The sequence below is a fragment of the Hyperolius riggenbachi genome, chromosome 2 (genome assembly GCF_040937935.1).
Source record: "Hyperolius riggenbachi isolate aHypRig1 chromosome 2, aHypRig1.pri, whole genome shotgun sequence".
Taxonomy (NCBI): Eukaryota; Metazoa; Chordata; class Amphibia; order Anura; family Hyperoliidae; genus Hyperolius; species Hyperolius riggenbachi.
The window spans coordinates 106,044,761-106,070,335 of NC_090647.1; positions in this window are offsets into that span (position 1 = coordinate 106,044,761).

A 25,575-nucleotide genomic window follows, 5' to 3' on the forward strand; every position below is an offset into this window, starting at 1 on the left:
TTTGTCTCCCCATCTCACAAGGGTCATAAAACAAGTCTGGCCATTATGATGTTCACACCCATAACATGTGTAGCCACAAAAACACCTGATCTGAAGTACAGTCCCCTGTATAAGGGAGGGTTAGTAGCTGGGGCCCCCTGCGATCTACGCCTCTAGTTACGCCCTTGGGCACTAGCCATCTTGCACCTGCGCAGTGAAGGTGCGCTCCTCATTGTCAAAGAGGTTCATGGTGTCCCAGCTCTGGAACAGTGAAATGTAGGGGGACAGGGGAAGCCTCTGCAATATCCAGAGGCTTTCCTCTACTGAGATAAATATCTATTTTGGGCACTTTTTTCGCCTACAGGTACACTTTAACCTCTTGCCGACTGCGTCATGCCGACGGGCGTGGCCGCGGCGGCAGCCCCAGGACCGCCTAACACAGATTGCCGTAAAGTCCTGGGGCTCTGTTTTGCAGGAGATCGCGTGCAGGCTGCGCGCTCATCACCTGCTTGGCGGCGGAGCTCCGCCCCGCCTTCAGTCTCCGAGCGGCTATTGCCGCTTGGGAGACTGTTAGACGGCGTGATCGCCGTCTATTTACACGTACAGCGCTGCGATCGGCAGCAGCGCTGTACTGGGGACAGCCGTGTCACATGGCTGTCCCCCTGGGGGACAAGAGAGCGATCGGCTCTCATAGGCAGAAGCCTTTGACAGCCGATCGCCGTAATTGGCTGGCTGTGGGGAGGGAGGGAGGGAAGGGAATTAAAGAAACAGTTGTTTAAAAAAAAAAAAAAAAAAAAAAAGCACCAACAATAACATTTATTAAACAAAAATAAACATGGGGGAGCGATCAGACCTCACCAACAGAGAGCTCTGTTGGTGGGGAGAAAAGGGAGGGGGAACACTTGTGTGCTGTGTTGTGCGGCCCTGCAGCTTGGCCTTAAAGCTGCAGTGTCCAATTTTACTAAAAGTGGCCTGGTCACTAGGGGGGTTTAGCCCTGCAGTCTTCAAGAGGTTAACAAAGGTGTCCTTGACAATGAAAATATGTCTAGCAACTAAGAAGACCAGTGATTTTTTTCTATTAATACATTCCGGGTGATACATCTTGGCCAAGTTTAGCCTTGCTTGCCTGGCTGTAAACATGAGTACCTTACTGTATGTATGTGGGCATTGCCACATCACTGAGTACGCTTAATAACTGACTAATAGTACAAAAACATGCAAACTGTAATGACAGAGGTGTAACTAAATCTAAAATTAGCATCCTATAGGAACATATAAAATATGTTTTTGCGCAACATTTGGGATAGATATTCTGTGGAACAGCTTCACAATGTTTAAAATAGATGACATTTGGTGGTTAGGGGGCGCTGCTGCTTCCGCCATCGTCTTTCTTTTCACCTTCTTACAATAGGAAGGTGAAACCTGGAATGGTACATGTGGCAGCGCTGCTAATTAATCTTCATGGGCCTTAATTAGCTGAGACTCATTATTTATCATCCTGGAGCTGTCAGATTGCGAGCTACAGAATGCAGAGAAATAATTATCCCTTCACCCTTATGTTCCTTGTAGTTATTTCACACTATGTGGCTTGTCCGTATAGTCCATACCTCTGCTGTAAAGAGGAATTCTGGGAGCGAAACCAAAACTCATACCTCTGTATGTAACATATAGCTAAACTAATAGCTCCTCTATGAGATGCTGTCAGTGAGCGCAGGACAGTCATTTGTTGGATTCCAAATGGATGATCAAGTAATGAAGATGCAGACAGTCGCTTATCAAATATGTAGATTTGAACGCATACGTATTACAGCACCGCGGTGAGCTGGACGCAGGGTGAGCTTATTGATGCTGAAATCATGCCGAATGACGGCTCACCCGGATTCCACTCAAATCCCCGGCGGCGCTAAATACCATTTCCCCTCCGAGTTGTAGCAACTTGGGGGGAGGAGTAATTCAGGGTCTGGCGATTGCCGGATCCCAGAATTACTCTTGCGCCCCGTGCAGCATAGCCCTAGTGTGCTATGACGAATGCCTAGCTTCGGCGCTCGGGTGCCGAAGTAACCGGCTTTAGATTCAGACCAAAATATCTATTAAGTTATTATTTTATAGCAGTTTTTGCTCAGCGCTGATGGTCACCTGTTTTTTTTTGTTTTTTTTTAAAGATTTCATTTTCCTAAAAATGGATCAGAAAAATCCACCCTTCCCATTCGACTTATATGGAATAAAAAAAAAAAAAAAAACAGGAAATCTGATTGGATTTCTCGCTTGAATAATTTTTTTTTAAATTATTATTATTTTTAAAAGATTTTTCAGAACAACCAATTGCTTTTATCCAATTGCCATAAAATTGTATCATTTTATTGTAACGTGTGTGGCCACCTTAAGGCAAAGCAGTGCCTTCTCAACATACAAACCATTAGTGGGTCATCAGTTCTATAACACATCTCCACAACAAAACACTAAAACTTCACTTTAGGATGTTGGTCAATAGTGGATATGGCTATGGAAAACATTCATTCATCTTTGTGCCAAAACTGGTCATCCAGAACTGGTGGTCTCTAGAACAGACACAGGATAAACATGCAAGGCCAAGGAAGCCAACCTTTACAACTGTTTTGCTGTTTAGCCATCATTTATGAAGAATTTCCATGGCTGCCTTGGTATAGGACTTGGTGGGTAGTGCTACAAAATCATCATCATCTTTACAAGAACTTAGAAGGTTTCAGTAAACACATCTCCAAACCCTACAACCTACACCAAAATGCCATATTCATATCCTCTCCTGGCTCATGATTTTAGTTTTATGGGTTCTGGCAATAGGCTATTTTATTTTTTGACCTGAAGTAAATTGTACAGTGCTTTTATTTTTATTGTTTAAAAAAAAAATGGTACAGTGCTAACTGAGGTAGTGGTCATTGCAATAATGCTTTATTTATTTTCTCTTCTTGTGACTGCAACTGCTGAGTTCAAGAATAAAGTTTGCCTTGTCAAACTTGGCTTGGAGACTGACTGCTGTTTTTTCTACCAAACTGCTGGCCATGGCTTTCATAATTGATGAACTGTCTTTATAGGTACGGGTACTTAAAGCAAACCTGAGACAGGGTGGGGGGAAAATTCATTTATACCTGGGGCTTCCTCTAGCTCCCTTCAGACTTTTGGCACCCTCGCTGAATCCTCCCAGCGACAGGAACCTGATGAGGGCGAACGCACAGCCAAACTGTGCATGTGCTGACCGGCTCTGAATGGAGAAATTTTATAGGACCCTAGTGGAGCATTAAGGCAACTGGGAGGATGGCGGCCAGGAGCCAAAGGCCTGAAGGGGCCTAGAGGAAGCCCTAGATATGTATGAATTGTCCCCCCAACCCCGTCTCAGGTACACATTAACCACTGAGGCGTTGATGGAAGAAGACATGCCCCTATTTCTAGATATTACCACCAGTAGCACAGAGGCTGAGAACCTGATAATGTAACCAGGTAACCTGGAGAGAATCCATTATTTCTCAACAAATGTGAAATTCCCCTTTAAGTGCTAGGGCCATATTTCACAAACTGCTCCACTTGTTATTTTTAGTTGTATTTGCTGTCTGAATTAATAAATTGCATGGAAAATATAGGATAATACCATTCAAGGAGTATTGCATGAAATGTGTAGAGAGTTGCTAAAAGGTGCGTATGTTAGCACACTGATCATATATACCATTATAAGTGCTGTTGTGATGCAGTTAGAATTGCGATTGACAACTAAAATGGCCAGCTCTTATATTTATTCTTTGTTCGCGTACCGTTTAACGCATAATAATAGACTGGCAATAAAAATTGGTTGCCTTACTCTTTATTGCCCACATAGTTATCCTACTTGTTTTAGTTGCAAAGTAATGTCATCTGTCCCCCAGCACAAAAGTAGATGCAGGGCTGGGAATTTCCATTGTATAGATGTATTATATCATGTTAATTAAGACAAATTTCTGTTCCATGGTTACAGTCACAATGAACCCTGAAAAACACATCTCCGCTACATTTGCTCATCTTTATCAGCTGCAATTATTGATCAAAAGAGAATCTGGGAAGCTAAGGTAATGTTAGGGTCAGCCAGAGTGGGCAGATTGGATGTCCCCTTCAGCCTGTCATTCTCTCCATCCCCTGCCCCATTCACTCCCCTTAGAGTAAGGCATAAGAGGAGGAAATGGAAGAGTGATAAGAGAGAACATTGCAGCAAGCCTGCCTCTTCCTGTCTGAAAATTTGACTTTACTCAAAGCCACATTTTTCAAGGAGTGATTATGGAGGTGGAGGGAAACAAGGAGTGGAACCGACAACACACAGATATATGTGGATCCAGCATGAACATACCTCTGTGCTTACCTTACTTACCTTTGCCTCCGTCAGGTGTGCTTTAAGGGATTCCCCTTACTGGTTGAAGTCTCTTTTATTCCTATTGAGTGCCCATTATGGAGTTCCCCTTTATGTAAAAGTACACTAACACCTGGCCTCCTTCAGAAGCAGCCGGAGCTGCGACCGCGTCAGGCGGTTTCCTGGTCTCCTGGCCCCGTTCACAGTGGCAAGGCAGCCATACAATGTTTAGCACTATAGCACTTTTTTGATTGATTCATTTGCACTAGCTTTTGTGGATACGGGTTGTCATTTTTTGCACATAGACTGTGCGCATTGTGTGTGCAGGTGCATCCCGCATTATTCTCTGCGGAGGTGCATTTGCACGCAGCTTTGTGCACAGTACTTATTTATTCATTTGTATTTATTTATTTATAAAAAAAACATCACTGTACAAGATTTGTATTTTGCAGTGGTTATATACCTTTTTTTCATCACAATCTCAGTTCACTGATTGCTGATAGTGTCATTTCTTGCAATATTTTTTAATTAGATTGCATTATTTTTTGTATCACTATTTTCGCTTTCCTGCTGCCGGTGTTTACATAAATTGATGTTATTTACATAATATGGTGCAAAATTTTGCAATGGGACAGGATTACTGAGTACATTAATTGATTAAATTAATTTTCCTCAGAATTCTACACATAACACCCCATAAGGATGTGAACAAAGTTTGAGGTTTTTTGGCAAATGTATTAAAAATAAAAAAAACAGAGAAATTGCATTAACTTAAAGGGAACCTTAACTGGTGGGGAAAAAAATTCACTTACCTGGGGGCTTTCCCAAGCCTCCTGCAGCCGTCCTGTGACGCTTTGCCCGAGGACGACTGGCAGTCGGCCGATAACGAAACTTAGCCGCGGAGGGAGACCGGAGGGCACCGAAGGACCGGAGCGGGCACAGGACAGCTGCAGGAGGCTTGGGAAAGCCCCCAGGTAAGTGAATTTTTTTCCCCCCACCAGTTAAGGTTCCCTTTAAGTATTCACAGCCTTTGCCATGAAGCTCAAAATTGAGCTCAGGTGCATGTTGACATTACAAAAGGTGGAAAGAGTGATGCGGTGTGAATACCTTCTGGATATACTGCTGAAGCCAGAAGAAAAGCTCTGGTAACCTTGTATAAAACCAGCCACTGTGGTAATATGGGCCAGGCTTGAAGAATCACAGCAAATCTCCTATTTACCTAACTTAATGTCCAGAGTCCCATCAGTTCTTCCCTAACCGTTTAAATCATTCCTTTATTAGATGACGGCCCTTGAAGACTTTAAATTAAAATATCTTTTTACTAATATTGAAACTGACTTAGGGCTAAATAACAGGAAGGCAAAATTACATAATTACATTTCAGTGATGAAATGTGACTGCGTGAGATCTTCAATGTAATATTACATTGTGCGCCTATAAAACATCCCCGTAATTTCTCAATAAATCCACTTTGCAGATGGCTCGCTTTGGGAAGTCTCTCGACCTGTAAAAGTACTTATATCTTTAGACCAGCCAGATTTAGACACTTGGCAGTGTGTGTACATACTTATTTTATTGCGGCGTATTCATTAGTGAACCATGAGGACCTTGCACAAATTAAATCACTTTTAGATTACATATTGGCAGATCTGTCTTAATTTGTTTTGGACTTATATACTAAATCCTTCCTCCCTGTAATCTTTTGTCATTGGATTCTAGAATGTTACAAGCCAAAAGGACAGATGAACACCGGCCTGTCTTTACATCCTGCTTCGACGTTTTACAAAGGATAATAACATTCTGATTATATACGGGGTCAGTGTTCTTCAATTGACTAATCCTTTGGTCCTAATTTATTAAAGAGGCGTACGGTAAGTTCACAATTGCAGAAAAAAGTGGGTTTGAATTTAGTAAACAAAATGGCTCTCTGAGTGCATACATGGAAAAAGGACACATCGGATATTTGAGTGTCGAAGGTAGTGGCTCCCTCCCGTTACTGATATTCTACTATTGGGCAGTGGTAATTCTGATGGTAAAATATCAGTAAATATTACTGATATTTTAACATATCTAAGCCTACACCTATTCTCATATGATCCCTCTGTTTACCGATGCCGAATCCTAGCACCAAGAAAGCAACACCAGTATCACAAGTATCTTCTTAAAGGGACTCAGAGCTCCCCAAAAAAAAGATTTATACATACCGGGGGCCTCCTCCAGCCCCATTAGCTTGGATTGCTCCCACGCCGCCGTCCTTCGATGTCTGCAGCTCCAGTACCGGGTCCCCGCACTTCCGTCAGTCGAAGCCAGTCTGACGTAAGGGAAGTGTGCCCTCTACGTATCTCTCCAGCAGCTGCTGGAGAGATACGCAAAGAGCGCACTTCTCCTGCATAGACTGGAGCCGACTGACGGAAGTGCGGGGACCCGGTACCAGCACTGCAGACATCGAAGGACGGCGGCGTGGGAGCGATCCAAGCTGATGGGGCTGGAGGAAGCGCCAGGTTTGTATACATTTTTTGGGGAGGAAGCTCTGGTACACTTTAAAAAAGCATAAAGATTTTATTGTAACAGAAAATAAGTATAAAAACACCTTAACCCCCACTAAGTGGTCCTGGTTTACCCTCTTTCAGCTGGCATAACTGGCCGTGTCACGTGACATGTTTCACCCAATTAAACGTAGGCTTTCTCAAACGATTCATGCCTAACACTGACATATCACTCTGCCACAATCCCATCAATATCTGCCCCGCCTTGGCCATTAAATACTCCCTCCGCTATATATTGGACGCCCGCTGCAGCTAGATTATTCCCTTAAAATTGCTGTCTATGTGGCACCCATTTTAGCATAGTGGCGCCAGTGCCCAAATTATCTGTTTGGCTTCGAGTACCGATTCTGTCATTACTCCAGTCTGTTGTTTAGTTTGCTAAAACTCTACTATTTTATTTCTTACATAAGAACAGAAGCTTTTACGACTTAAAGTGAACCTGAAGATGGAAGATCCAGGCACTAACAGAGTTGCTGTAGCTGGAGATCTTAAAGGTACCATACCCACTGGCCACTACTGGATTTTCATGGCGATTTTTCCCATGACCGGCGATTTTTGAGTGACCTCCCATTTTCCCTTCCCACGTCTCTGTTCCTCTCTGATTGGCCAAAATGAAGATGTATGAAAAGGCACTTCCTACTAAAGAGTTAGTGGGAGTGTCTGATGACTGGGAAGAGGGCAGGCAATGCATACAGAAGAGAGAAGAAACAGAGTGGGAGGAAATGACGTCAGGATTGGTTTCATTCAGAGGGAATCGAAGCAAATAACAGCAACAAAATTCTCTTTATTTACTGTAAGAAATTCACTGAAATCAAAACATGGACACTGCAATATATATCTTATGTAAGTACACCAATTATTTATCTTCTTATATATATGTGTGTGGGGGGGGCTCTGACACTCGAACATTGTATGGCTGACAGCTCCACTTTAAGTTCCTAGATGACTCTTGTGCAAAGTGCCATGATTGCTTGACTTCCCGTTCACACCCGTCGTGTGCTGTCCTGTGTTCCCGCAGGTAGGGGGATGGATCCGGGAACCTTGTTCATCAGGAGGCGTCGCTGTGAGGTTCCCCCATCCATCTTTAGGTGAGTATTGAGCTTTACAGTGGCAGCACCCACTGGTGTTCCAATGACAATCCTTGTCTTTTGGAATTGTGCTGGGGCATGGCTACAAAATGCTCTACAGCTGATGTATCTTGCCAGAGCCACTCAAGCTAATTTTCAAGGTTTTTATATTGCCTGATCTTCGTTTGGTTCACTTTCTTAGTCTGATGATTATTATTATTACAAATGAATATGACATCAGCACATTACATCGCACTTTTTACAGGGGAAATCTGGACCAGTCTCTTAGCATCTCTTTCTTCCCTTTGTCCGCTGTGTTGGCATCATTTTCCTTCTACGGCATTATAGTCTCCCGTTTCTTCTCTCGCACTGTGAGGGTTTCTATCCAGCAGCCTTCCTCCGCCAGGCCAAAATAAACATCTTTGAATAGTGAGTCAGGTTTTAATTAAGAGTCTGATTCATTTTTGATGAACTTTTGATTCTGAAAAGACGCCTGCTGCTTTCTGGGGAGAGGAGGGCTGATTGAATGTGACTGCACGCCGCATTCTGCACTGCTGCTTTTGTCATTTCAGAGCTTTTCATAAATGGGCAAGATTTCTGGCCGTCATTAAAAGAGAAGGGAAGGATCAGGCGCCCGAGAAGCAGCAGAGAGGCAGTTTATGATCTCGGGGCAGAAATGAGATTGTAGAGCAATATGGAACGTTATTTCTCTCTACCCATGCTGAGATTAAGAGGCCTGCTGCCCATCACCAGCTCCCATTAGGGCTACAATGGAAATATTTAGCATGTATGAAAGCTTTTATTTAATGTATATATTGCTTTTTATACATGTCCGTTTTTTTTCAAGACATATACGGTAGTAGAATGTAGTACATTATTCACATTAGTACATTATTCAGGATACTCAATTTTACATTAATTATCCTGTTTTCAGCATCAGAAACGCTTCTTATATGTATATATTGCTGTATATTGGTATGTAACCCCACCCTCCCAGCCTAGGCTACCTCCCTAGCGGTATTGACGGTTATACACGTCAATACAAAACGTGCTGTGAACAGTATTGAAGTGCATACAAATTAATACTCCCCTGCACTGTATACTAGACTCTTGCTTGACACATTTTGGCAAGTTACAGTAAAAAAAAGTTATGAAAATTATTAATTGTATCACTTTTTGCACAGAAATCCTGGGAAAATTGAATGCCAGGGAGGTTAAGTTATGCAGCCTTCTGCCCCACAGCATTCTGGGAGACTAGGTGTTGCTTCTCCTCACTTCGGAACACGTGACAAACAAACATTCTGCAGTGATGCGTTTTGCTAGCAGTAAAGATGTGCCCATCTGTGATGAATGTAAATCACGGTGAGGAAAGTATGTAATGGGGGCTGTGTATTGTCTATATACACTATGTAGCACTGGGCTACAAGTACAGACCAGGAATCCTTATTCTTGTTTGGCACGAGGTCAGTGTAGATGCTAGCCAAGCATTGGGATTCAGAGACACCTAATTGTACACAAAACTATCTTTCTTACGAGTGCTTTAAGTAGACCCGAACTCAAAACTTCATCTCTGCTCTAAGATAAGCAACAGTATAATAACCTTTAAAGAAAAACATTTCTTTGCTACATCTGACACAGATCCTGTAATAAATCTGTAGTGTGTCTACTTCCTGTCCTGCTTTCATGGAAGCAGTCATAGGGTTAACATCCTATGTTTACAAATTAGCTGCTCTGCTGAGGCAGCCAGCTGACACAGTTGAGAGATCAAATTACAGTTGTGATTAGACACAGATGAGGGGGATTAGATAGGCTAAACATACAGGGTGCATTTATCTCTGTTTTTTCTGGCCTGTGCAAGAGTTTAGGTCCATTTTAATCACATTTACAGGAAGAAGCCTTTACCAATGCAATCTGTGTATCCGTGTATGGCCACATTAAGGGGTGTAAGAGCTATTTTCTTTAAAAAGAAAATGGCGTGTTTGAAACATTTCCGGAATCTCTTCCACTTTGCGACTGTGTATCTGTGTTCCTCCAGATGTCCACGGCCTCATGTTCACACTGTAGTTTTATGCTACATTGCTCAGGGAAGGAACCAGAGGCTGCCACCAGCTCTGTCAGCACACACTAATGAAATGCTTATGCTAATGCAATATTACAGACTTCTTTGCCCCAAATGTGCCAAAAATATTCCACAAAATAGCAATAAATAATGTGGTGATCTTGGGAGGTAATGCAAAGGTAGAAGTGGAGCCCAAATCCTGCATCAGATGTATGACTCTGCTAATCATCTCTCTTCCCTGGGGTTGCCATGGGATCTTTAAAGGACCACTATTGTGAATAAATGTTAAAATTTAACATACATACATATAAAATGTAAATCTCGCCCAGAGTAAAATGCACTGTAAATTGCCTTTTCCTATGTTGCCATCACTTACAGTAAGTAATAAAAAGCTGACAAATCTTACAGAATTTGGACTAGCCCATCTCCTCATGGGGGATTCTCAGTATTACTTTTATTCTTTACAACCTGGAGAGGATCTAGTCTATACTAAGATGTTGGCTAGTCTCCCTACAAGTTTGCACACTATTCTGGCGATTGCACTGAGCAACTGCTATTCAGCAAGTGCTTTTGTAAAATAAAGAAATAGCTCAGAACCCGTCCTGAGGAGATGGACTAGTCCAAAACCTGTCAAACCTGTCAGATTCCACTGCCTACTGTATGTGACAGTGACATAAGAAAAAATAATTTATAGTGCATGTTACTCTGGGAGAAATATATATTTTATCTGTATGTATTTTTAATGTAAACATATTTTGCCACTTTCAATTGTGTATGGAGTTTTGTAGGATTTAGAAGAAACAGCTATTTGCATTTCTGCAGACATCCTCACTCCTCTCTAGTTAGTCAAATGACTGTGTACAAAGTACTTGCAAACTGAGTACTGTTAAGCCTGGTATACACCATGCAATTTCCCGTCAGATAGATGGGTCGAATAGATCATTTCCGACAGGTCCAATCTGATTTCCAATTGTTTTTCTGATCGATTTGCATAGAATTAATTAGAAAATCGATCAGAAAAATGATCGAAAACCGATCGGATCTGACGCAAATTATCTATTGACCCATCTATCTGATGGGAAATTGCATTGTGTGTACCAGGCATTATAGAGCTTTAGGTAACTCATTATGGATGCTGATTCGGATTCCGCGGCATTGAAATATTCACATTTGCTATTGGAAATTGAAAAACAAAGAGTGGAAATCGTAATTCCTTGAAAATCCGATTTACCACAACTCTGTACTTTTGACCAATCACAGAACTAGGAAGCATTGGACCAATCAGAGAATGCAGAATTTTACTGCAAAATTTAAATTTTAGACCAATTACAAGACTGATTTTCCGTTTTTCCGATTTTTTTTTTCAATCTTTGCATTTTCTGATGCAAAAAAATGACAAATGAATTACTCCTCAAGAATCTGGAAAAACAGAAAATCGGAAAATCTGAATTTCCACAAAATTGGAAATGGGCATTTCCCGACCATCCCTAAAGCTCATCCAATCCTGGGCTTACAAGGCTGTACTGAGGTGAGGCTATTTCATTATGTGGAATAAAGGTCTTCTCCTTCCCAGGGCATGTGGTCTAAGACACTGAGCCACAGAAGCTACCATGGCTGAGACATTATATATATCTATATATCTTTAGTTCCTGGGTCAGCTGGTGCAACTAGAGAGGGTTAGTGTCATTTTATCTTTACCAGATCATTCGATGGAGTGGATGTTACTTTATCCCACTAGCCGCATCTGATAGGTTGCTGGAACAGGTTGACCAGCACACGTGTACACACAGGAGTAATGTGGGGAAATTATCAAATGCAAATTGGAAGGATGTTCTGTAGTCAGCATTTTGAAACTTTAATACAATTCCTCTTGTCGCTACTTCTTACTTGCCTAAAGAAAGGAATGTACAATGATATGTGATATTCCTGCTCTCCCTGTAGCCAAACCACAAAGGGTTGTGTTGCAAGAGTCTCGCCTCAAGACACCTAATGTTCAAGATAGAAATTTCCATCACAATTCCCCATTCCTCGGCCATATGCCCCAAACAGATGCCCATCCCTGAAGGAAATGCTCAAATGAGCAGCCTCTGGTTAGCAGCTCGAAGGTCTTGATTTCAAATCCCACCAAGGACACTACTTGTTTGCATTGTGTACAATCTCTGGCTATTAGCATGGGTTTTCTATGGGTGCATTTGTTTCTCTCATAATATGAAAACATGCTGGTAGGTTATCTGACTTTGGCTATGGGTTATGTGGCACTGGAGCTCAGCTGCTATTTTGCCAAGTTTTAGATATCGGCTGCACGGTAATTAATGAGCTCTCCAGATACCGGCGCTGGGGCTCAGCTATATAGCCGTTCCCTGGAAGAAGAGCAAAACAGTTAGTGTCGGGGTAAGGAACAGGGTAGATAGAGGATAGAGGCAATATTCAGGGAGAGGAGATTAGAGTTAGGTATTTAGGAAGGAATTTGCTTTTGGGGGTGGGGTGTAGTGCTAGGCTTCAACTATCACCTATACACAGACGACACCCAGAACTACCTCCAGAACTCTCCATCACCACTTCGCCTGCAATTTCCATTTACACAACATCTCCAAGATCCAGTCCTTCCCGACCCGGGACACTGCCAAACTCCTTCTCCATGCCCTCATCATCTCCCCTCTGGGCTACTGCAACACTCTCCTGTCGGTGCTCCCTCAGAACCACATCGCCTCCCTACAATCCATCATGAACGCAGCAGCCAGACTAATCTACTCCTCCCACCGCTCTGTCCTGCCAAAGGAGGTTCAACCAGTTATTAAATCCAAGGGTTCACATACTTTTTCAACCTGCACTGTGAATGTTTACTTAGTGTGTTGAATAAAAACATGGAAACATTTAATTATTTGTGTGGTATTAGTTTATGCAGACTGTGCTTGTCTATTGTTGTGACTTAGATGAAGATCAGATCACATTTTATGACCAATTTGTGCAGAAACTTATATAATTCTAAAGGGTTTGCATACTTTTTCTTGCTACTGTACAATAGTCTTGCCAGTTAGATGTGCTGCGTGTTGCAATGAATACAATTTTTCCATACATTCTTATAGACATCTTTTACAAATCAAGCCGCTGCAGAGTTTTTGGAGGTACAAGTGTTAATGTGCCATATGGTGTACAATATACCAGAGAGCCTAAGAGCTTTGACCTTTAGACATGGCTTGAATTTATTGGCATATGGATGACCAGTGACAAAGGCACGGTGAGTCCACAAGGTGAGAGGTGGTCTGAAGAGAGACCTTCCCTGTCTTCATCCTCTGAATTTATGATCCTCTATTCCCATGGTGCATGCAGCTCATGGTATTTACATGTCATATGAGAACCTGAAGGAAGTTCATGCATTTTATCCACGGAATACGAGAATTTCCGAATGAAAAGAGATCCGTTTTTTCCCCAGCTGAGCTTTAAGCAAGCGATCAAACTACATTCCAAACTATGCTCTAGAAGTCATCAAAATACAGTTTCATCTCTGTCAGAACTACAGATTATAATAGATACAAAGTATGCAGTGTGTCATTGGCTGAAGACTGTAGAGCATCTTTGTTACAAGGCCCACAGTAGACTATCTCTAGATTTGTTTGGGATTAACACTACTGGTACATAGAGATAGTCTGGCACCTTTTCTTTAGTTGCTCTATTCCTTACGTATGCCACATTTGAGATAAAGACATGTCCATATCAAATACATATGCATCAAAGGAATACAGCACCAAAGAAACGGTGCCCGGACTATACGTACCAGTAGTCTTTAATATGTTTTCAACACTACATACCAGATGCACGTCTCATTGTTAAACCTAAAGCCACCAGTGCTGGTGATGGGGTGTTTGTGATATCTTAAAGGTGCAGTCAAGGTCTTCACCCCAGCCTGCCAAGTGCCGAGAACTCCCTCCCTTTGTGTACATAGTTGTCTGGGATTAAGTCTAGGACTCTTTCAGGAATACTGGGACTGATGCACTAAACGTCCTAAGTGCCTTTAACCCTTTAGAAGCCACATTATGACAACTTATGAAAGCACACAAAGCCCCCCTCCGCAGCGCTTTCTGGCCTCCTTCCCCTTCCCTCCCTCTCCCTTGCTCTGTGAGCGGTGCAGGACGGATTTCCGTCCTGCGCCTGATGGGATAGGCTTTAGCCTATCAGATGCCGGCGATCCCCGGCCAATCAGAGGCCGGGGATCGCCGATCTCCTCTACGGCGCTGCTGCGCAGCAGCGCCGTATACATGTAAACACCGGGGAAGATCTTCCCCGTGTGTTTACATTTACCCTGCGAGCCGCCGATCGGCTCGCAGAGTGTTCACGGAGACACCCTCCGTGAGCTGACATGGAACGGCCGCGGAATCCACTTCAGGATTCAGGGGCGTACTTAAGCGTACGCAGAATCCTGAAGTGGTTAAAGCTGCAGTGGGCTATTTTGAAAAAATAGCCTGGTCTTTAGGGAGGTTTAGCACTGTGGTCCTCAAGTGGTTAAAATGTCCAACCGCAATGTACTGGTAGAGTGCGATCGATGCTAAGTGCACCCTTGCTGTAGAGGTTTCCCATGCCATCCTCTGGACCAACCTTGCCATTGACACCTGAAAGAAAATCAACAAGTGCTTGTTGGATTTTAGCTCCAAGCCACACCCCTCTTCATGCACAATCGCAGCCGTACTGCGCCTGTGCAAGTATGGCTGCACCTGTGCGGCGAACCCCATGCACACAAATACTTGCACGGTTGCAGCAGGCCATGTTTCTGCATGAAGAGGAGCGCTGCCCTCTTCTTAGGTAAGTATCTGATTTTTGACCAGAGGTTCACTTTCAATCGTTAACGTGATGAAAGTGAACCTTTCCTGAAACACAATCTTAAAACTATACCACATTCTAGGTTCATTTTAAGCAGGGAAGTCAAGCCTAGCTGGATTAATACTTTTACTGCACCTGGGCCAAGTATGTTGGGGCTCCCCTTCCATGTACACCAGTGAACCTCCCATTTTATATCCATATAGGCAGCCCCTCCGTTTTATGTACTTTTTTCACGGATTTTCAAAGAAATTTCAGCCAAATTTAACATTGATTTTCTCAAAAAGTACAAGGTCTTTTTTAAAGATTTGTTTTCCTCTTGTTCCCACTTTTCTGCTTAATATAAATTTGGTGTTTTTAGCACCTATGGGGGCTTTGCAATTAACCTCTAATGTCGGCAGCATACCAAAAATCTGTAATGCGGATTTCTGCATTTGACATTTCCGCCGAGTTTAACATTGATTTTTTCAAAAAGTACAAGGTCTTTCTGAAAGATTTTTTTTCCTCTTGTTCCCACTCCTCTAAAGTCGGCGGCAGGCCGCATATCAGTAATGCATGTCACATTACAGTTAATGGCCCGACTTTAGCGGCCAATAGCGAAGCCTACCGCATTTTTATTACCGAATTCCGATGCGGAAATGCAATTTCCGATCGTAAATGCGGAAATTGAATTTCCGAAAAATCCGAACGAGCATCCCTAAAGTCAAGTAGCCACCAGTATTATGAAAGGAGCTGCACCAACACAAGATAGGGTATGAACTCTCTGCAGGTAGTATTCTTGATGGAACTCAAACACTGGAACCCATCACTGCAAAGGGGGATTGCTAACCACTGAGCTCCCAGCAGCCACTGCTCTGATGTCAGAGTCCCTGGTAGCGAGAGGGGTTAAGCCAAGTTAAAAATGTTCATGCTGGAAATTCCGGGAAATAAAAGCCAAATATTTCTTCTGGTGACAGAGCCATTCTTTCTCCTGCAGCCAGACCCAGCGAGCTCCCCCCACGTAAGCTTGTGAATTTATAGCACAGCAATATAGATTTACCCCCACTTGTAATTAGCTCAGAATTATACTCTGATCTCAATTTTCAGTGCTCGCTGTGCTCTGTCCTCTCTCCTCTCTCTCTAACCATCAGCTATAAATTCCCCCTCACCCAGATGCCATTATGAACCAAGGATTTTTACTTGGCCATCTTTTTTTCTTTTCTTTTATTTCAAACTGTAGCAGTGTTAAAAGTGAAAGGCCAGGACAGTAGCAAAGAGAGCACTTTCTGTCTTTATTAATGTGAGTGAATCTGGGAAGAACTTAATGCAACCTTCCAACACTTTACAGTAAAATGAAGGGAAAAAAGGTCTTGCCGCTGTTGGGTATAGCTCATGGTAATACCAGAGCCAGATCGCCAACAAGGCAAATACCTAGGTCCTGATGGGTGTCCGGAGAGCTGCTAGCTGCCTGTTGACTCAGAATTGGATGAATGACAACTGGCTTAAACTAAACAATGACAAAACTGAATTTCCTGTCATGGAGGTCAGCGCTTAGCAGCAAAGCCGCTCCAGACTCAGTCAGCACCACTAAGGGTAGGGAACTTAGACCTTACTAGCTCCAACACTGTGCGCAGCCTCGGTGTACTGGTTGATGGGGAATTCAAGTTTAGGAATCAAATTTCAGCTGTTGTGAAACATTGAAAAACTTAAGCACCTCATTCCTTCAGAGGATCTTCCAACCCTGGTTCACGACTTCATCACTTCATGGCTGGACTATTGCAATGTCCTCCATGCAGGCCTTCCAAATAAAGACCTTCACCACCCGCAGCTAGTACAGAATGCGTCCACAATGCTGTTCACAAGCCAACCCAGCCATTGCCTCATAACACGACCCTTGGCTCACTCCACTAGCTACCCATAAAATGGAGACTCCTCCATTGGCAAGCTAACATTCAAATCTCTACAAGACCTAGGCCCATGATACCTGAAGGATTTTTTTGCAACTGTGTCACACCTTCTACAACCTCAGATCAACAAAATCTAATAACTTGACCACCCCCAGAGGCCACCTCAAAACCTTTGGAACCCGAGGCTTTTGCCTTGCTTCCCCTACCCTTTGGAACGCCTTGCCACACCTAATTCCAACTCCGATGGCATTCAAATAAAAACTGAAAAGCCACCTGTTTAGTTTGGGATTTATGATCACATAACTTTTTCCCCTGTAAACCTTCAAAAATCGCAACTATGTACTGATCTGAGACATGCCCCTGCGCTTTGGGTCCAACTGGATGAAAGTAAACTTTACAATTGTTTTGTTGTTATTGACCGTGATCTCTTACCTCACCTTTCCATAACAGAAAAGCCAGTTGGCAATTAGTGGAGGCGGAGAAAAAACTGCTACCTTGCCTAGGGATGAATCTTGTCTTCAAGCTCCGCTGGTTAGTACCAAGTAATATCTTGAGATATTGTAAGATCTTTTCGCCCCTCATGGTGACGGAACGCCGAGACCCATGCTGAGACGCAAGCCTCTGGGTCTCGGCGGGGCTCTGATGTCAGTGGAGCACACGTCGCTCAGTTCCCATTGGCTGAGTGGCAGACGCGTCCTCAGTACGTGCTCCACTGCTGTAAACAGCGACAGCGTGACAGCGTGTGTGCATGGCGTGTCAGCTGACTTGCTGACACGCCGCAAGGTGATTGGGCACTTTGGATTCCTTTTTGTTTGATTGGTTAGTCCTTGTATAAAAGTAAGGAGAGCGCCCTCTGTCATCGCCTGTGATAGCCTCTGCTGGGCTTGTTCCTGAGACTGCGCTCACATCTGTGCAAAGTGTTTGAACTACCTACAACCTATCCTTCCCTGCCTGTCACCACCTGGCTATCATCTGGATTGCCTCCACCCCCAGGCCTCAGGTGACTATATATCTGAGTACACTGTACTTATATTACTCATACTGCTTTGTTTGGTGAATACTATCCGTCAGTCTGTATGCTACATCTGTGTGCAGGGTATTGTAGAATTGTATTAGGTAGGAGTTTTCTGCAGGTGTTATGGGCTGGGCTATAGGTCAGTCATATGGGCATACAGCCTGACCTATAGTCATTGACCAGGAAAGCCTGACAGATATAGTAAACAGCAAGTGCCTTTAAAGGCTCATTTACATGTTAAATTAAAGAGAATCTGTACTGTCCGATTTTTACAATGAAAAGCATACCAATTGAGTCACTGTGATCTCCTGGATCCCTCTTTGCCGTTACCGCCACTCCCTATGGCGATCCTGGATTTTAATCGGCAGTTTTAGGCAATGCTTACAAACAAAAAAAATGGCTGCTAACCAGGAAGTGATGTACACATGCACACACACATACACTAATATGTGTGTATATATATACAGTATGTGTGTATCAACTTGGCCGAGCGATGGTTCTCGTGGTTTGTGTAATGTCACATCTGCACTGCTCCTTCTGCCCTCCGCCCCCCGCATTGCAACAGAACATGTCACCAGCCTGTAGGCTGACTATGCATCTGTACAGCCTCGGCACAGCAATGCTGCCTGATCCCCATCGGGCGACCTCCATCTAGCATGTGTATGGGGCTTTATAGAGAAAAGCTATAGAAAACGATATCAGGTTAAAGTGAGCAGAGATCCAGGATGGAGAGATACTAAGGTACAGTGTGTCGGATTGTGCTAATAGGCTGCACTGAGAAAGTCATCAAGTCATCAGACATTACAAATGAATACATGGCCCCATACAGCACTAATCCACTATAACTCAACATGCCCATATCAGTGGATGTACAAGATAAAAGGAAGGTCTGATCACCCTTCTCTAAACAATTAGTTCCCTGTGTTTGAGCACATTTACAATCTGCAATATAAATGGAATGAATGGCACTTGATGGATCTGTGTATCTATTTTCAACCTTATTATGTTACCTCATGACTTTCTACATGAGATGTAAGAGACTATCAAGCTTCCGACAGGACATATTTCCCTGAATCACACTCGTCTTCCACTGACCGTACGAACCTTAAAATATTACTTGTCCATGCTGTGAGGCTCCGAAACGCTACAACAGAATCACTGGATCTACCACTAGTCACTGTCATTTTCCCATATCAATGTAATGAATATAGAGTGGCAGACAGTATAATACTAAATAGATGTATCTTATCTGGCTCCTGTACATTGTGTAATCATCACCAATGACCCATGGTTGGTACATTAGGCATATTTATATTGCTGTGACAATTTTTTCACAGTACCTTACACTGAACCAATCATGTCAGAATCAGAATAATTTAAAGTACAAATGAGGGGTTGTACCCGGAATTGGTTTTGGCTCATAAACGTTCTGGAAGGATGTCCGAAATAATATCCGAAAAGTCAAGAGCCCGGAGCTGCCATACTACGGGGCCTCCAGTCGCACTTGGCAATCGTCTGTCATCCCTAAGGAAACGTGGGGGGAGGGGGACAGAGGGAGGCCAAGGTTCAGCACTGATGACCCAGTTCTTCATAGAAACCTGTGGTGAAGGCTGACGCTGCTGTCACTAACTGCCTCTCAGAGTGGCTTGTAGTCTAATATCCCTACCGTAGTCTATGGCCAGTTTTGGGGAGGGGGAGTGGGGGCCGCAAGTGCCAATAAACATACCAGTATGTTTTTGGGATGAGTGAGACAATCAGAGTATAGATATGAGCAGGTCCGCATTTCTAGAAAGGCCAGAAAAGGTTTGGACATTGGGTGGCTGCTGGTCAAGGGGCACTTGGACATAAAACAGGGATTGCTGCATATGGAAGAAAGAGGCTGAAAATGGTACATGGAAGAGCCAAATAAGGAGCAACACATGAAAATAGGGAGCTGCTGCTGCTTAAAGTGACTCTGTAACAAAAATTACAACGTTTTTTCTACCATCCTACAAGTTCCTAAACCTATTCTAATCTGTTCTGGCTCACTGCAGCACTTTGTACTATCACGGTCTCTGTAATAAATCAATGTATCTTTCCCCTGTCAGACTTGTCGGCCTGTGTCTGGAAGGCTGCCAAGTTCTTCAGTGTTGAACTGTTCCTCTATGCACACTCCAGTGTGTGTTTTATTTACATAAGCCAGCAGCTTCTCTGCTATCTTATCAGTGATAGAAGAGAGCTGGATAAAAATCCTCCTCTGTTATGTGAAAGTAGCTGGCTGACACATACTGAGGAATTACAAACACAGGCACATGCAGAGCTGTCTGCAGGAAGCCTGTAATGTTCAGTGCATGAGAGAAGAAGGGGACAGAAGGTAAACACACAAATGATCTTTTGAGATTCAAAAGGAAAGCTGTATACAGCCTGCTTGTGTATGGATGTATTTTCTATGTGTGGACATATTGTACATCAATCTACTTCCTGTTTTGGTGGCCATTTTGTTTGTTTATAAACAAACTTTTTAAAACTGTTTTTGACTACTTTTAATGCGGCAGGGAGCGGCGAAATTGTGACAGAAGGTAATAGGAGATGTCCCCTAACACACTGGTATGTTTACTTTTGTGCGATTTTAACAATACAGATTCTCTTTAAGGGATCTGTATATAACTGAAGAGGCACCTGTACATGAAGGTTAGACATGTAAGAAGGGGCTGCATAAGAATCAGGAAGGGGTGCTGCACATGGAAAGGGAACCACAAGAAAGTTGGACTAGGGGCAGAAAAACTATAAATCCATCCTTGGATATGAGGAGACCATATAAACTGCAGGTAGATAGTGTCTCAGCAAGGACTCAGAACAGGAGCTGTATCTGTTGGTATGTAGATTACTCACCACATTTTGCTCTTATGGTGCTTCTTGCCAAGCTCTGTAGTACTGATTTCAGTATGCTTATGCTTCAGTTACTTGTCTATAGTCAGGGCCACCTTTGCATAGAAGCAGACTACTTTACATATAGCCCATGCCATCCATCTCAGCCAGGACCATCACACTGTTTCCATCTAAAAGGAGGCCACTAATGATACAATTTGCCAAAAGATCGTATACAAACGATTATTTGTATGAACGATCGGAAACTTTCGTTTGGGACCACTAACTGACTAATATCACCTAACCAATCCTATCAGATTGATGGGATCGGTCTGAAAATCGTTCGGCTACTAATAGCTAATCAACCAGTATTTATTTAGTATTAAGATATGCAGTAGTTGACTAGCTACTAATAGTTGATCAGTTACTATCGGCATCCAACTCACTTCCTAGGCACCGTATAGCCACAATTTATATTTTGGTCTATTACACAGCCACCGGGGCTAGATGAACTGCTTTGCATGTGATGAGGAGAAGGTGATTCTTGTGGTTACCACAAAACAAGGTCATCTAAACAAAAATAGTCCAGGAGCACGGTGTACAGTATCGGTAATGGTAGTGATATGCTCACTAAACTGGGTTGCAAAGACTTTCAACCACTGTTTGAGTCTGCGGGAAATTAACTGTCCCCGCTCGGTTTTCCACTGTACAGGAACAGGATCTGGCTGATCGCTTTCCTAGAGATCTTGAAGTTTACGAGAACTATAAATTAAAAAATCTATACCTGCTATGGAGGTTGGAAGAAGTAGTAACACTAGGGTGGAGGCCCCTGGTATGTGTGATAAACTAACAATAATCTAAATTTTAGAAGTAGTAGACAAAGCTTACCTCTGCAGAAGACAAAAAGACCAATGTAACTGGAAACAGAATTGTATTCAGCACAATTATAAGACAACGTGTTTCATGGGTCCTTGCCTGCTTCCTCATGTCAGTTCAACAACAAAAGTGCCTTCGTTTAAATTTTCACGAGCATGAGTACCTCTATGTTTATGGGTGCAGTACAATAGAGTAGATCTTGGCTCATTTACAAACAGAGAGCTGCACTCCTCTACACTTTGCAGCCGCATCGTTGCCCAGGTAGGATGTGATGGTGCCCCAGCTGGATGCTCTAGCACCTAGGTTCTTCTCAACGTGTGGTACGCGTACCCCTGGGCGTACTTCTGATGGTTCCAGGGGGTACTCAGGCTTGATATACTTAACCAAGAATAACAAAATTTAGAGTTTTAGAAAATGATACATCTTATTTAAACAACACCAAATTAGTGTTTTAGCTAATTAAAAGAAATAGTAAATGCTTGGAATTTGTTTAAAACCAATTATCATGTACTACGAGTAAATATATATCGGTCAAGGGGTACTTGTGACAATGTTTAGTATGCTAGGGTGTACTTGGTAAGTACAGGGTTTTAAAAGGGGTACAAACCAATAAGATCCTGAGAAACTATGTAGCAGACTAAACTAAAAAAAAAAATACACAGTAAGCTTTTTTTTTCTTTCCTTTAAACCGTGAGAATAAAACCACCTCTTCCTCAATCAGGACTCAATCATTCCACTTTCTTTAAATATAATTATATTGTCTTTGAAGCTATATTTTAAATAATCTTTTTTACTAGTTAGTTATTATAGGTGATACTACATACAGATACTACTACAGTACTACTACTTGCTTGAATGCTCTGCTGAGAGTAGCCACATCAGTGGAACAGTTTTCTTGCTTTCCCTTAGCTGCACATGGTTTGCATTGTTTATCATTGTTGACATGCTATTTTGACTATTGATTTCCTTTCCCTAAACTTAGCAAATCTTCTATTTACCAGTTACGTGATTCGATGACCTCCAGGGACAGAGCGAGTTTGGCTTGGTGGGTGGGCTGCTGCTCACATGCATTTCGGCATTTCATCCCATGATCCCATCAGCGTCTCATCACTGTAATCCTCTACAAATCAGCTCAAGTTCTGCCAGAAACTTGCCTTAAGCCATCTACGGAATTCAGAGGTTCTCTCTTCCCTTATATTATTTTATACTATCAGTTACAGTAGTGGAATATGAAGCCCAATCCCCTGCTGAGCTCTTTTATTCTTTAAGGAAAGACAGGCCAGCACTGCAAAGAAATACCTGTTGGGATCTTGCTTGACAGGAAAGAAAGGAGCGGGCAGCATTTTCAAGCTGTTTTTCAATGAAGAGTTACGGTAGTTCAAATAAATACTTAATAAATAAATATGATAAATCAGACTTGATCAAGATACATTTAGCGGTAAGCAATCCAAGAACACTTCTAGGAATGTTTTACTTTAATTTTGAATAGGATGAGAAGGGGTTACACACTTTCAGGGGTTTATGTAGATTCAGGCGCGATCCACGCTGGTACATTTACCGCCATAGGTTCTCATTAAAACATTGGTTATGAGGATAAATTTGGGTGCGGGACTCAATAAATAGCCCAAATTTACCCTCATAACCAATCTCTTGATGGGCGCGCATGGCGGTGACCGTGGGGGGTTCTTATCTTAAGGGTAAGGCTTGGGGGGGTCTTATTGGATAGGTGTGGCATTAGGGTTAAGGTTAGCTTCCCAACAGGGGTGTTTACGTGTTATGAACCACCTGGGGTATTGGTCAGTGTTAGGCAACAAGAAGGAGGGTTTTCTGTGGGACTAGCACAAGTAGATGTGGGATCGCACACCACCAATGAGGTGCTGGAACCAGTAGAGATACAATCTAAAAATCCAAGAAGGTCCGCACACTCCAGGAATCAAATTCCAGACTTTTATTCAGCCAATGTGACACAATTCCATTCCATTACACCTGGTGTAATGGAATGGAATTGTGTCACACTGTGTGGGACTAGGGTTAGGGTAGAAGTTGGACATTGTAAAATCAGAATCAGATTTATTCTCCAAGTACAAAGGGTTTGTACATGGCATTATTGTTGGCACAGACAAGCTCAGTAGAAGTACAAAAAAAAAAGTATACAGTGTTAGGAGAAGGTGTAGCGTAGGCACCTATGCGAATGGGGACGCTAGTTCAAGGAGGAACTGATGGGGGCCTAGGTTGAGGAGCTGGACGGGTTGGGGGAAGAAGGAGTTCCTGTGCCTGGTAGACCTTGCGAGTATGGACATATAGTGACGGCCCTATGGTAGACGATTGAGATGCCAGTTGCTGTGGTAAGAGGGGTCCCTTGCTATCCTGATGGCCCTGGAATGCAGTCTGAAGGAGTGGAGAAGGTTGAGTGGTGGGAGGGGGTCCCGATAATCCTTTCCACGGCATTGATGACCCTCTGTAAGTTGTACCTGTCGATCCCGGAAGAGCATAATATTGACCGAGGAAACAGAGGATGCCGTGGGAAGCATCTATCGGATTCAAAGGCTTCCCTCTTCTTAAAGGACAACTATCAAAGTTTACTGAAATTCTAAATGCCACATATATTTCTTGTAATTACTAGCAAATAGTAATAAAAAGGCTTTTTTCACCTTTTCATAACTTCTGTAAAGAAAATATGACATTTACAGAGAACAGTTTTCACTGTGGGCATTACTATGGAGAACTGTACCCAGAGCATCCAACATACAGAAACAGTTCTTACTGGCTGTGATCCTGTTACTGAAAAGTCTTCAGAACGACAGAAAGCAGAGAAATAGCAGCAACATACATAGTGTATAAATAACTCGTCAGTTGCAGCTGTGCCTTGTTCCTGTATCTCACTCTCTGCTTCACGCAGTTCTAAAGTAAACAGTCAAGATTACAGCCAGGAAGAGCTCATTCTGAGTGGTGGGTGTGAGCATCCAAGAACAGGAATAAAGTAAGACTCCTCTTTAAAAGCTGCTCTGTAGTTGAAACATCTTTCAGCTGTTCTCACATAATCTGTGAGAAAGCAGTGTGTGTGGGCAGGGCAGAAATAAACAGTGAATCATTCCTCTGAATAATGACAGAGAAGTGGCACCTATCTACATGGTACAGCCCTGCAAGACACAGAAAGCTGGGACCTGATGTAGGAGGCCTTCCTTCACACATGTTGTTATGACACAGGGAAAGTCTTCTACTGTTACTGGCTAAAAATTCTTTAGAAACGTGGAGTTTACAGAATGTCAGTTTCTTTGATAGTTGTCCTTTAAGTATGTAATTTTTCACCCAAGCCTTGAGTACACTTTAAGTAATGTTAATGAGGAGCAAGTATGCTATTTTCTGGGGAGAAAAAGATCAAATCTGCGTCTGATTTCCCTTCTTGAAGATGGAATTGGCTTCTTGCTGGCTGCGATGTATGTGATATTCACGAGGAAGCAGGCTGCCATGACGTGGCTGTAGAGTTGAAGTGAGGACGTGTTCCAGGGAGACTGAGGTAAGATGTATGTGATGGAATTGGCGGGGCAGATAAAAACACCTATATACAGAGTACAGTAAAGATTTCTGTCTTCCCACCTGAGATTTAGAGTATGGGATGATGACCGGTTATAATGGCAGATTCAGGGTGTCACACACCCTTAAGTGCTGCCAAAGAATGCTGGGGGGGACATACAGCACTTAGCCTTGGCCCTCTTGTAATTGCCAAGAGTCTATTAACTGTAAATCTTCTGACATCATCTATATGGCAATCTCCCTGCCTCTGCAACAGCACCTGTTTTCATTTGGGCTGTATCTCCCAGCATTAACCCTCCCCATGCTGTACCTTCCACCGCTAGCTTACTACAGATATGAAGCTCTTGGCAGCCTATAAAACATTGTGCTTTTATGGCGTGAAGCCTTCAGTGTATGCGACAGACTAGAGCTGTCAAGTAGCTACTTAAATAAAGCTAGCAGTGAGCCAATGGCCTTAAGCTAACACTAGGTTACCCAGCGCATTTCTCACCATCAGAGATGGAGTCTGGCAAATACCTGCACGCCAGCATGCTGTGAATGTGTTGAAGGCAGATGAAATGTATAACTGGCCTAGTTCAAAGCATTCGAGATTTAAGCTTACTTGTT